Source organism: Danio rerio, chromosome 5 (assembly GCF_049306965.1).
Source record: "Danio rerio strain Tuebingen ecotype United States chromosome 5, GRCz12tu, whole genome shotgun sequence".
In the NCBI taxonomy this organism is placed as follows: Eukaryota; Metazoa; Chordata; class Actinopteri; order Cypriniformes; family Danionidae; genus Danio; species Danio rerio.
In genome coordinates, this window is record NC_133180.1 from 53,658,774 (window position 1) to 53,673,202 (window position 14,429).

Consider the following 14,429-nt stretch of genomic DNA (forward strand, 5'->3'; position numbering starts at 1 on the left):
TTAAATCTTAATTATGGCCAAGAAGAGAGCATTGATAGATTACAGTCAGATTTTATTAGAAAATAAAAACTGCTCATATTTAATTGCTGCATGAAGAGCGTACAAGCAGAGGGAACTGTGCTGACAAACATTGTCACATTCAGAGTGGATTGAACATGGGGAAAACTTGTTTAGCTCACCAGTTGAGAAGCAAAGTTTGGTGGCTCAATTGAAAGCCAAACATTCATTCATTCATTTTCTTGTCGGCTTAGTCCCTTTGTTAATCTGGGGTCGCCACAGCGGAATGAACAGCCAACTTATCCAGCAAGTTTTTACGCAGTGGAAGCTTTTCCAGCCGCAACCCATCTCTGGGAAACATCCACACACACCCCTTCACACACACACACACACACACACAAACACACACTCATACACTATGGACAATTCAGCCTACCCAATTCACCTGTACCGAATGTCTTTTGACAATGGGTGAAATCGGAGCACACAGAGAAAACCCACGCGATGCCAGGCAGAACATGCAAACCCCGCACAGAAACGCCAACTGAGCCGAAGCTCGAACCAGCGTCCCACTGCTCCACTGCGTCACCACGACAAACATTTATTAAAATCAAACATTTATGTTTTAAAGCATTCAGTCTATAAGCACTTGACACCAAAACAATTATGATGGGCTTCAAGATTGTGAAGGCAAGCATTTTTTCAGAGTGACATTGTCAACTACTGGTCTGGTATGCAAAATACAAATGCAAGACTTATTAAATAATTAATTAATTCATTCATTTTCTTTTAAGCTTAGTCCCTTTAGTAAACTGGGGTTGCCACAGCGGAATGACCGGCCAACTTATTCAGCATATGTTTTACAAAGAGGATGTCCTTCAAGCTGCAACCCAACACTGGGAAACACCCATACACTCTTGTATTTACACACATACACTACAGCCAATTTAGCATATTCAATTTACCTATACCACATGTCATTGGGCTGTGGGGGAAACCGGAGAACCTGGAGGAAACCTACCCAAACATGGGGAGAACATGCAAACTCATTCATTCATTCATTCATTCATTCATTCATTCATTCATTCATTTTCTTGTCGGCTTAGTCCCATTATTAATCCGGGGTCGCCACAGCGGAATGAACCGCCAACTTATCCAGCAAGTTTTTTACGCAGCGGATGCCCTTCCAGCCGCAACCCATCTCTGGGAAACATCCACACACACACTCATACACTACGGACAATTTAGCTTACCCAATTCACCTGTACCACATGTCTTTGGACTGTGGGGGAAACCGGAGCACCCGGAGGAAACCCACGCGAAGACAGGGAGAACATGCAAACTCCTCACAGAAATTAAATAGCGACCTTCTTGCTGTGAGGCGATTGTGCTACGCACTGCATTACCGTGACACCCAAAATTTAAGATTATGCGATACATTTAAAATTCAAAAGCACAATATTAATTTAATATAGAAGTATATGTTGTATCGTTATAGTAACTTTGAAAAGTTTAATCTATCCTTGCTTTAAAAAATAAGTTTTTAGATTTTTTTTTTTATATATAATCTGTCAGATCTCCATGCAGAGTGCAATGCATGCTCTTTAAGCGCACTGAATTCTCCTTTAGGTGGCTCTTGTGTTAGGCCTAATGGAAGCTTGTCTGTGATTCTAATCAATACACAAGCCATTGATCTACACACACCCACACACTACTGACAAGAGCAGGATTAAAACCTTGAACATGTCTGTGTGGTTATGTGCATGCACATAAGCAGGTAAAAGTGTAAATAAATTGCATATGGTGAATCTCTTGAGTGATCGTGACCTGTTCTTGGGGTTCATAACCTTTGTCTGGGTATCAGCAAGAGAGGTCTGTGGAGGGCAGACAAGAAAACGGCTCCGTCTGAGCATTGACCCAAAGGCTCTGCTCACTGATAAACCAGCAGACTCTTCTCTTTTCTTGCTATCTACTCAGCATATTGCTGCATCCAGATTCACATACTCGCATTTAGTAAAAAAAAAAAATAATAATTAAAAAAAAAAAACTTTTTAAAATTATATATATACAGCTGACGTCAGAATTATTAGCCCCCCTTTAATTTTTTTTTCTTTTTAAAATATTTCCCAAATGATGTTTAACAGAGCAAGGAAATTTCTTCTGGAGAAAGTGTTATTTGTTTTGTTTCAGCTAGAATGAAAGCAGTTTTAATAGTTTTAAATAATATCCTTAAAAAATGTAAGATAAGAATTATTAGCCCTTTTAAGCTGTATATATTTTTTTTATAGTCTACAGAACAAACCATCGTTATACAATGACCTAATTACCCTAGCCTGCCCACCTAATTAACCTAGCAAAGCCTTTAAATGTCACTTTAAGCTGCATAGAAGTGTCTTGAAAAATATCTAGTATAATATTTACTGTAATCATGGCAAAGATAAAATAAAATTAGAAATTAGTTATTAAAACTACTATGTTTAGAAATCTGTTTCAAAAAAATCTTCTCTGTGTTTCTCTGTCTCTGTGTAATCAGGGGGGCTTATAATTTAGGGGGCTAATAATTCTGACTATCAGGTGATATAAAGACACCCAGTCCTTTTTTTTTTCAATTTAACAAAATAAAAATGGTGGACCAATTTGATTGGTTTGGTTGGTCCGCCATTTTCAGTTTGTGAGTCAATGCGATGTCACCAAAGGAACACCCTTGCTTTATTTTTAGATTTAAAACTGATCGCTCCAATGTTTGTAACATTATGTGGGTTTGCAAACGTGTGTACTTTTCATTGCGTCTTCTTTAAACTTCAGCTGTTTGCATTTCTCGCGGTCACAGAAGCTCCCTGTGATCCTAACTAGATGAAGCTGAAAAGTGCAAGCTCGTTGTCTCACGTGTGCGTCCCTCCATTGAAAATGACAAACTTGCCTTAAGCAGGTCGCACACCAGAAGCACCGTTCGGCGATGCACAGTATCGCACTATGAGGCGCTATGCATTTTAGATTTCTAAACATAGGTTTCTATCAGTGTACCCACACCAGCACCTAAAATCACTGGCTGTCCACAAAACCCAGCCATGACCTAGGACACTGTTCATATTTCTGCCACCCCACAGAGCGCCATCTGAATAGTTTCATTTTAAATAACATGCGATTGTGTCTGGTGTGCCTTGTCACGGCTCTGAGTGGCGCATCCGGAAGCAACACATCCCAAAAACAGCAACCTGTGTACACGCCCCCAAAATGACACTTTTTATTTATGATAAAAATATCATATGATTTTTCATTATGATAAAAAATCTGAATTGTGTTTTGAACTGAACCTAAACTGGCACACTCAGAAGTACCATAATATTAATATCACATTTTTATACTAGGTGCCCTTTAAGTATTAGGTATTTTATGGTTTAACAAAGTAATGGACAAAAAAATTTATTGATGTTAATGTTGATAGTATTACATGTAAATGTATTTTCTTGTATTGAAATATATGGAGGGTGATGCATCAATTTTAAAAATGGTAAAAAATATATATACTTGCACAAAATAAATATTTTGTAAATATATTTTTAAACATTTTTTTTTTTTGTTTAATTTGAAATCTTTTTTCTCTAAATATTTGTTTTAATCAAATGGGCTATACATGGGCTATTCGAAAATAGAATTATGCCATATTATAGCATGTTAATATGACTATTACAAAGTTATCCAAACTATTTCTAGTAGAAATATGAAGTGCAGATCTGTTCTTTCTCCACTAATATTGCCAATGGATGTGAATTAAATTAGAACGACAAACATGGGTAAAAAGAAAAAAAAGTATTAACAAACTACAAACAGGGCAGATACGCTAAGCCAACCACTAAATGGAGCGGCTTTAGTAATGATACTCAATTACTGTTAATTAATATAAAACCTACAGGTAAATAATTTAATCATATTTTCTATGTTATATTTAATCTGCAACAACAATGTGGCATGTTTGGCCGTTTACTTCTAAAAGCATAATTATTTAAACACTCAAGAAGATTTATCTGCACGAAAGAGTCGCAAATCACAAATTAACCTGCTGTTGCTTCTTCTTTATAGTAAGAAGTTAAATAAGAAAGAAATTTAGATGATGTGCCAAGATGATGGACAGGGCAAAAAACAAGCAACAGAATGGTCCATTAAAGAGGAAGTAGTACGTCTAAAAGCTTGCATACTTTTGCTCTGTTTGGCACTCTTTACAATAAAGTATATACTTTTAGGTTTTACTTGTAGTATAAGTAGGCGTATTGGGATGCAGCAAATGCCAATAGAGCTCTCATTCAGGTGTCACCCAGGATGTCAGATGATCTCTTTGACATTAGCTCTGTAACCGTAATCATGTCCTCTTTGAAGACAACTACAAATACAGCCTGGGTTCAATAGGGTTGAGCCCCTCCTTAGCCAGAGTTCAAAGGTTCAGCCTCACCAAGACCTTGTTTATCTCAATTTATCGCTCTATCTCTCCCCGCCCTCTCTTTATAGGACGCATGTTTGTGTATATATGGATCTCAGAGGGGAAAGTGCATCTTTACTTTAAACCCCATCCTTCTCTCTTTTTTCTCCACCTCTCTCTCTCTCTCTCTCTCTCTCTCTCTCTCTCTCTCTCTCTTTGATTGTCTGGGCACCTGCGGTCCAGCACTCAGGGGATTATGGGTTACCACATTGTCCTTGCCCCTTCTGTCTAATCCAGCCAGAGGGCTTCGTGTTTACCTTTCACACCAGCTCCAATTTATAGCCCTCTTGACCCAAACCAGAGAAATCAACAAGGTTTGGCCTGTCCGTGCCTGATCCCTCCAGCACCCTATGGCTTGGGTTCAAAATCCAGCTGGCTCTGTGTGGGTTTCAACTGCAGAAATGTCATGTTTTCTGAGTTAAAGATGTGTTTCATTTAGTAAATGTGGTCAGTCTACACTTCTACACTGTGCTTCATAGAATGGGATGTCACATTTTTTCGCAGCAGATGCCCTTTCAGCCGCAACGAATCTCTGGGAAAATTCCACACACACTCATTCACAATCGTGTAATTTAGCCTACACAAATCACCTGTAGTGCATGTCTTTGGACTGTAGGGGAAACCGGAGCACCCAGAGGAAACACACACGAACACACAGACAACATGCAAACTCCACACAGAAACGCCTACTGACCCAGCCGAGGCTCGAACCAGCGACTTTTTTGCTGTGAGGTGACAACACTACCCACTGCGCTATGTACATTATTAATTATGTTAAAATTATCTTCCTTTACATAACTTTATTCTTTTGTTTCTCACTTTTATGTTGTTTGTTAAAATGTATGCTACAATTTGGTCCTGTTTACATATTTGACCTCATTAAGTGACTGACATAAAATAGATTAAAAGATTATTCTTAATTTTTTGGGTAACACTTTATTTTGATGGTTCATTTGAGTATTAGTAGACCGTCTGCTTAACATCAGTTGATACAAACATCCAACAGACATTTAACTGGCTATGAGAAACTTCGAAAGTAAGATAATTAGTTGGCATGTATATGCAATGTAACTTAAATTCAATGCACCAACAAAATAAAGTATGACCATTTTTTGATTGTTTGATTGTTTTGATAGTATTTATCTCTGGTAGTTTAGATTTTAGAGAATTTACAGCCTGATCTCGTGAAGAAACGTAACTATTTTGCGTTTTGTCAGTTTAGTGGCTAAATCATGCGAATTTGGGACTTGTGGAGCTGTGCATCGATGTATTTACTCTTCTGGGTTTGGACTTTCAGCAGTGAAGTTAAAACCACACTGAACTGAACTAAATTGAACTTTAAGTCTGAAAACTGGACTGACACTGTTTAATTTAATATAACTTTTATGTTAAGCTGCTTTGACACAATCTACATTGTAAAAGCGCTATAGAGATAAAGATGAATTTAATTCGTAGTTCAGTTGTATGAGAATGTATGATTTTAAAAAGGAGGAGTAGCACCCAACCCAGCCCCTAAACCCAACCGTCATTGAGGCATAAGCAAATCATAAATTGCATGAATGAAATTGTACTAATTCATACAAATTAAAAAGGAATTGTCATGAGATTGTGTTGGAAATTATAAATGTTTATAAATTTATAAATGTTCAGTTTGGAATAACATTAGTACAGTAATGACTGGTATGCAGTAAGAACCATCAGGCCATAACCTCTCAAACCAACTGGTAAATATGATATTTTGACAGTAGTGTGAAAGTCATTCTCACAACCCCTTTTTCCCCTCAAGGAGAGTGTATGCTAAGTTTCACCCTCAGCCTAAGACAAGTACCTTCTGCTCCTGTTATCAGTGAGCAGCAAAGCCAGCCACAGGGATTCTTTTAACATAACAACACCAAGACTCATCACAGCCCCAGCCACGGGGGGTCTGCCACCCTTCTTACCCTTTATGAAGTGTGCTCTCCTCTGGCAAACTGGACCACGGTCACCTGTCCCCACTGCTAGAGACTCATGTCAGGTCTCTGTTTCACTTCTGACCTGACACAAATACCCACTGTCCCTCACTTTGGTAAAGTAGAAAAAAAAAGGAGAGAGAGAGTGAGTGAGTGAGAGAGAGATAGAGAGAATGGGGGGATTGGGGTAAATCGCTTGGTACCTCAAGCAGAGATATCTAGTGTGTGCGCATGGAGCAGGAAGTGAGAGCAATGATAACTGTAAATTGAATATGTCTGCCAGGCCAGATCTGTGAGGACTCTGGGGGAGCGTTTGTGGGGAGAAAGGCTAGTCTTGTCCATGTTTTATAACACCACAAAATACATAATAGAAGAGGGTGTAAAGATAAAAGGAATATGTAATGGAAAAGCTTCGGTTGACTATTTTTTTAGTTGCCTCTTTCACCTCAAAAGTTATGCTTTTGTAGAAGACTAGAAAGGATGGCCTGTGGGATCTAAGTGGTGTTTAAAACGAGGGTCTATAAAAATTTCAAACTTAAAATCTTGACATTTTCTTAATGTTTATGTTCAAAATGCCTAACTAATGTAAACCATTCCATTGGGATTGACAAATGTGATTTATTGTTATTTAGTTTGCCATTACTGCATTGATAAAAAGTTAAAGCCTTTTATAAGATGAAAAAATAATAATAACTATTATTGTTGTTGTTGTTTTTCATACTGTTGTATGGAACACCATTTTTATCAACACATAGATGCACACACACAGAATATTGCTGATAAGAGTTCATCTGGTAGTTCAATGTGAAATATAATTGTATTGAAAAGAGTTATTTCAAATTGGAACAATATGTTTTCGTTAATTTGCAATATATTTGCTTTGTTTTGTTTTGTCATCGAAACAGGCTGACTTCTTGAACATAAAATACTTTTTCTAAAAACAACTTTCAGATCATAAACAATTAAACAGAAGTAAATAAATGTTTACATGAATGTATTTTCTCCTAAAAATGTTGTTTGAAAAAAAAGATGCACAATGCATTACTATATTTGTATTTTAAAACATTTTCTCTATTTACTGTCATGGTTGGTGGGATGAAGAAAGAAGGGAGAACTCAAGTGCAGGGAAAATTATGGGTTTTATTAACAATAAAATAAAATAAACAGCAAATCAAACTACCCTATGGGAGAAAACATTAACAAAAAAATACATAAAAAATAATAAATAAATAAATAAATAAATAAATAAATAAATAAATAAATAAATAAACAAACTTGGGACTTGGGGTCAGTGATCTGATGCTTGGCAAAAGTTGCAGACACCTTTACCAATATCAAAATGCTTTTTTTTAATGCAAAATTAATTTAAACAGATAGTTATTCCTTACGCTGATTACGAAACTTGAATAGGCCTAGTATATAATAAAGAAAATTTGCTTTAATTGTAAAACTAAATAAATTGCTAAACACTCTTGACACATGAAAGTGTAAAGCCTGTAGCCCACAACAAAGGTTAAAAGTTATTGTGTATTATATTTAACATATTTATTACAACAAAGGCAAAGCAGTGGCACAGTAGGTAGTGCTGTCGCCTCACAGCTAGAAGGTCGCTGGTTAGAGCCTTGGCTGGGTCAGTTGGCATTTCTGTGTGGAGTTTGCATCTTTTCCCTGCATTTCCTCGCGGTGCTCCGGTTTCCCCCACAGTCCAAAGACATACAGTATAGCGGAATTGGGTAGGCTGAATAGTCTGTAGTGCATGAGTGTGAATGAGTGTGTATGGATGTTTCCCAGAGATGGGTTGCAGCTGAAAGGGCATCCACTGCGTAAAAACATATGCTGAATTAGTTGGCGGTTCAATCTGCTGTGGCGACCCTAGATTAATAAAGGGACTAAGCCGAAAAGAAAATGAATAAATGAATGAATGAAAGATACTACAAATACTACGACTATACTATGTACTACACGAATTTCATGTAATTTTGCTTACATGGAAAACTGAATACTAATCAGATAATGTCATTACGCTACTCTGCCATTAGCCAATTTTTGCATTGCTGATCATGATTTTGAGGATCGGCCCTTTACAACACATGCAGCAATCCCAGACCAGTTTATACAGAAATTTTAGTCTGATTTGCAAAAAAACTAATTAGTAATCAGCAATCATCTTAGATCATTTTGACGAGGCACGAAGAACAGACCTCAGGGCTGGACAAACAGGACAAGACTCAACAAAATAATGACATATGACGAACTGGTACAGAACAGCAGTCAAGAGGAGACTATAAAGAGCAAGTATTAACAAACAAACAAGTGAACATAATACACTGATAATAGGTTAACAATGAAGGTGGGAATAGACCATAGACGGGAGAGCACATAACACAAAGAAACAGCACACGCCATGTGCTCACATAAAACAGGACTTGAACACGCAACCAATGAAAGAACTTCATGTTTACATTAAACTAACATGTTCACAAAACCGCATGTTTACTTGAAACTAAAGCACGTGGCGCATGTAAACATGAACCACGTGCTAAACACAACACCAACAGAAGACTGAACGCAAGTACAAAATAAATAAAAAAACTCACCATGCACCACTCATGCAATGTGCATGTTCTATCCCAGCGCCAACCGACACCGAAATCAACTAGACTGAGATGCAAACAACTGAAAGAGCACACTGCAGACAGTACAAACACAAACTCCAGGATGACAGTGCGCATCCCGAGTACGCCCGGAGCCCATGTGCAGCCGAGACGGCGATCATACAAAAACAAATACAATGACAGAAAATGAGTGCTCAACCCAAAAATATTCGAGCCGAGCACAACATACTAGACATTTTCCTCATTATTTATATCACTGACTCTAAGCAAAAACAGCAGACTAATGTTTCCACTGTATTTCTGATTAGCCTGTGCTAAATTGCAATACTTCACAGTTGCCTTGACAGATATTCATACTGCAATCATTCTCCACAATTTTTCTGCCCCATGATCCCCAGGGTCAGTTGATTTGTTTCACTGAGGTTAAACAAAGCCCCTCACTCATGTCAGGCTGAGGCAAACTAACAGACTCTGGAACTATCAGGAGATAATCAGCACTAATAGGTACATAATGGCTAACAGTGAGGCCGTATTTGTGTGGATGCATCACTGCAGATCGAGCGCAGACAGCGTGACCTCTGTTTTCCACCATACAGCAGTCACACAGTCTGGTGGGGGGGTGGAGATGCCAGGAATCAGCTCCCCTCATTCCTTTCACTTTCTCCAGCCTGTCTGCCCAAAGTCCTCCCCTGACTGTAAGTAGGGTATTTGCCTCATGGTTTTTATGCCATTGACTTCTGAGGCTGACGCTCCTGGGACGCGGATGCTCTTTGCTTGAAGACAATGAGAGTTCTATGAAGTGAGTTCCCGGTCCGAGGTCAGGCTGGGGATATGAAAGAAGACTAAGATGATGGCTGATTATGACTGTTGTGGAATGGTTTGGCAGAGATTACAGGCATTGTCAGACACACTGATCTGCCGGGGCACGAATAAATCGCTCTGCACCTCATGTGTTTTCATTTTGCCTGATTCCGGAACAACAAACAACGCAGGAACATGAAAGACCATGTCAAACCATAATGGGACCCAAAAACACAAGATACATTGTATGCAGATGATGTAAGTCCATCATGTCATTCCAGGCCAAGAAAACAAGACCCGTAGAGAAACGTTGATCCCAAGTAGCAGAAATATTCCCTGTGGGGTTTTTATTTTTCTCTTCTCGTTTATTGCAGGAATAAAGCATACACTTACAGTTCACATGGCAGACTACTCCTTGTGTGTGTCTTTGATATTCAAAAATTCATCCACACATAATGCATTCACATACATGCAAGAGTTCCTTTTGCGGGACTTAATGTGTATTTAGGGGTGAAATCGTACCAAGTGGGTCATGGGATCATGTGTTAACATACCCGCACATGCGAGCACTTGGAGCTCTGGAGATTATGGATGTCTTCTGACAGTGCTTGGCTGTTTTCAAACTCTTCACTCCATGTAAACAAAGCCATTTTTTGTTGAAATGTGTTGAAGCCACCCACTCCAGGGGGGGGTCAGCTAAGGGTTGGGGGAGAGGTTGGCTGGGGGTGTCAAGAAAGGAATAAAGAGAGAGAAAGAAAAGGCTTGGAGGGGTTTAGGTCTGGGTAATTGCAGCTCAGTAGAGATTGCTTTTGATCTCTGAGGTGTCCAGTCTTGGGCTGAACATGCCATCTTACAGAATGCTCACAGTTGATCAAGAGGTCAGAATCAGGCGAATAGAGAGCAAGAGAGGGAGAGAGAAAGAAAAGTGCATAATAAGATACTTCGGATAGAATAGGACTCGGAAATTTGCGAATTTCTACCATGCCATGCATTTTCAGCTCAGTTTGTAGGAAAAGAGCAGAGTATGTACTGCACTGCAGTGCAATAACCCCAGATGGAGTTTAACCGAGCGAGCCTGCTCTGGGCTCACAGCTCTTTGAACTCAGTCTGTGCAGAACTTCAACTGGGTTAATCGTTATTAATTTTTAATGCAACATAAAAAAATGTTCCAGCACAGAGCAAAATCAAAGCCAGAGCAACACCCCTCAGCCCTCATGCCCTCTGAAATGTGAAGAGAAAAACAGTGATGACCGTATTATAACCACACAGTTTGTGCGGCTGTGTGTGTATGTGTTGACAGTGATTATAAAAGGATAGTTGTCCACTTTAGACATACATGTCTGGCCTTGCCTTTAATGAATCTTTTTCAAGTCATGCTCTATATTTTAGGGAAGATTAAAGTCTGTATGATTCTTGTGAGTGTTAGCAGGCAACTTGCCCTTATTGCATAGTTTATCATGTCAACTTTGCAAGGCACTTTTAAGTAACTTGTTCATTGTGCAGGTCAAAGAGTTTATGAGTAATGCAATCACCAATCATATCAGCTGGTGAAGTGAATAATTTCATCACAGAGAAAAGCTGAATTGCTTTGCCAGGCTGCCATGTTCTGTGCTTCGGGCATTAGAGCTCAAACAGCATGGCTAAATACCCGGCCAAACATGTCGTTCTTCAAACAGACTCAGGTAGTAGAGCTATTGGATCCCAGCCAGGCCTCAGAATTAAGAGTTATTGTGCTCCAGTGGCAGCGCTTTCCTAGGACTTCAGTGGAGGAGTCATAAGCAGGCCCACCTGGGCCTAAGAGCTTGACCGCAAGCCACTGAAATAAGACCCTCAAGTCCCTGGTCCTATTTTAACGCCACTCTGAGACAACTTTATTTCAGTCCATAAATCATGATAGCAGCAAGTTCAACGGTTTGATTGGCCTGAAGTGCTTCTTCATCTTGTATTCCATTTTTAGTTTAGCACAGTTTCACGCTTGAGCGTAATCGCCCTGGAACGCATCTGAATGCCCCCCTCCTGTTTTACCCTTTCACAAAGTAAACCGCACTGCGACTCGGAGCACATTTAATTGAGGTGAATTGTTTTTGATTACTTACGGTTCTGAAAACGAGCACTTGTTTGTAGCTACAAGTCTAAGCTGATAAAATATTAAACCAGGAGGCTGAAGGAGCCACTTGTGGAGGGAAGAAGGCTGGAAACAATTTGTGATGCTACCAAATTAAAGTTATTCAGCACCAAAGGTAATTTAATTACCATTCTTTAAATGTTTGAATGACTTTGACCTCTGCGGGGCTCCAGGGTCACGCAGGTGTATTTACTTACGCTAATTTAGAATCAGTAACATGAAACAAGCCCTCAAATCAAACAGGCCTCTTTTGTCCCATATCTTGTTTCGTCATTCCGAAATTGACTCTCAGTGTTTGGATGGAAAATTCAATTATTATTTCTTTTCATATCATTAGCTGCCATGTTCTAATGAATAAATCTGTTCGAGTTTCTTATTAGCCTCAAGAGTAAACACTTTAAAGATGAGTTTGACAGATAGAAAAAAAAGAGAGAGAGGGAGGGGGCAAAAAAAAGAGAGAGGAAGAGAAAGCAGACATGTGGTGAGCGCTGACGGCCATGCAGGGCTCCCAGGCCGGAGTGTGAATGGAAACAGGTGTGTCACTGATTGTGTGGTGGGTCTGTGTGATGCCTATGTGGCATGTCTACTGGCTGGGTGTTTTGGGTCAATGGAGCACATCTGGTACTAGTCACAACAGAGTGCACACGTTCCCGGGCCCTGATCCGCCCCGTGAGGCTCACATCTGGGTTAGCTCTTGGGCAGCATGGGAGATGGATAAAGGGGGCTGGTGGGGATTTTGAGAGATGCTCCAGGTGCACCTGGGGGAGGGGTCAGAAAGGGTGGAGAGGGGATTTTTTTTTTTTTTTTTTTTTTTTTTTGATGGACGTTTCTAGTCTGCCCATGAGAGTTTCCCCTGTGCCGGGTGAATGACTTCACCCATCATGCCAGAGCAGGGATGCAGCTGTTTGGAGAACTGACGGCTCTCATTCTCCTCTTGTTTCTGTTCATCATTCCAATTAGGGGACAAACATCTTATTGTCAGAGCAAAAATCAACTAGACATGTTATATTTCATTTATAATGCAAACAGCTTAATCTATGCAGGGTCACAGGGAGCTATAGTTTATCCCATCTTTGGGGATAAACTTTCGTTTATCTTTGGCCACATGTATTTGACTACATCAAAGCATCCAAACATAATTTTTTTTTCTCATTCAAACCTATGCACAATTAAATTTTTTAATAAAAAATTTAATTCAATTCATGTTTATATCTATATAAAGATTGTGTCAAAGCAGCTTAACATAGAAGTTTTATAGTTAATTGAAACTGTCTGTCCAGTTTTCAGAGTTGGATTTCAATTTAGTCCAGTTCAGAGTGGTTAATTTTCATAGCTTGAGATTTAAACACTGAATAGCAAATTCATCGATGTGCAGCTCCACAAGTCCCAAACCAATCAAGCCAGTGGCAACAATGGTGAGGAACACAACTTCACCAATTGACGAAAGTGAAGGGAAAAAACCTCAAGACAAACCAGGCTCAGTTGGGCAAGACAATTTCTCCTGCAGTCTAGGCGCTGGATGATGAAAAACGCTCTGGACACTGAAACACTGGAACTACCAGAATTACATATCATCTAGAATGGCCATAGCAGTCATTCTGACCATTCTCATGTCAGGTATCCTACGGTCAAGATTAATTTACAATTAAAGCTTTTATTAATATTTTAGAAATTAAGGCTTTGGATGTCTGTCATCATATTTTAGCAAGTTGTTACCCTAAAAATATGATATTTCTGGTGATACAGCCTTTAAATGTGAACGAGTTGCTAAATCACCTAGGAAGGTATGCAAAAACTCACTTTGTCTGGCCAAGGGTTTTTTAACACAATGAAGTGATGTTTGTGCTAAAAAAAATGTTTGTTTTGTTAACATGAAGCAGCTAGGCAACAGAAGCATGCATATTTAAAGGCAAAGGGGTAAGTAGAGTACACTTAAATGTATGTTGTGAATTTGACCATTGGGGTAGTAGGTGAGGCCTAGAAATACTCTGAACTCTTTTGTGCTTTGTCATTTTAATAAAATAACATTGTTAGAAAGACATATGCACACATTTAGAAAAATTCAGGGTATTATAGTTATATTGGTTTTATTTTAACAAAGTTATTGATTACTATTTACTTATATTATTAATTAACCAGTATGTAGGCTTGTCTGCTTACCATGATGGACACAATGGTTGAAAACTGCTTGGAGCAAGAGATGCTTATGCATTGAATGATAGTGGGGAATGAGTGTAACAAAGACCGTCTAGGAGGAGCTGTGCATGTAAACCTCACCCCCAATAAAAATGAACCAAAGTGACATTGCAACTGCTGTCCAAAACATTTAATGATGCAACACATCCCTTAAATATATTAGTTTATTAGATAAAATGGATAGTTCACTCCCGCAAAAATTAAAGTGCAGTCATCATTTACTCCCTTTTTGAAATCATATATGATTTCTGTTTAATACAAACATTAGTTTG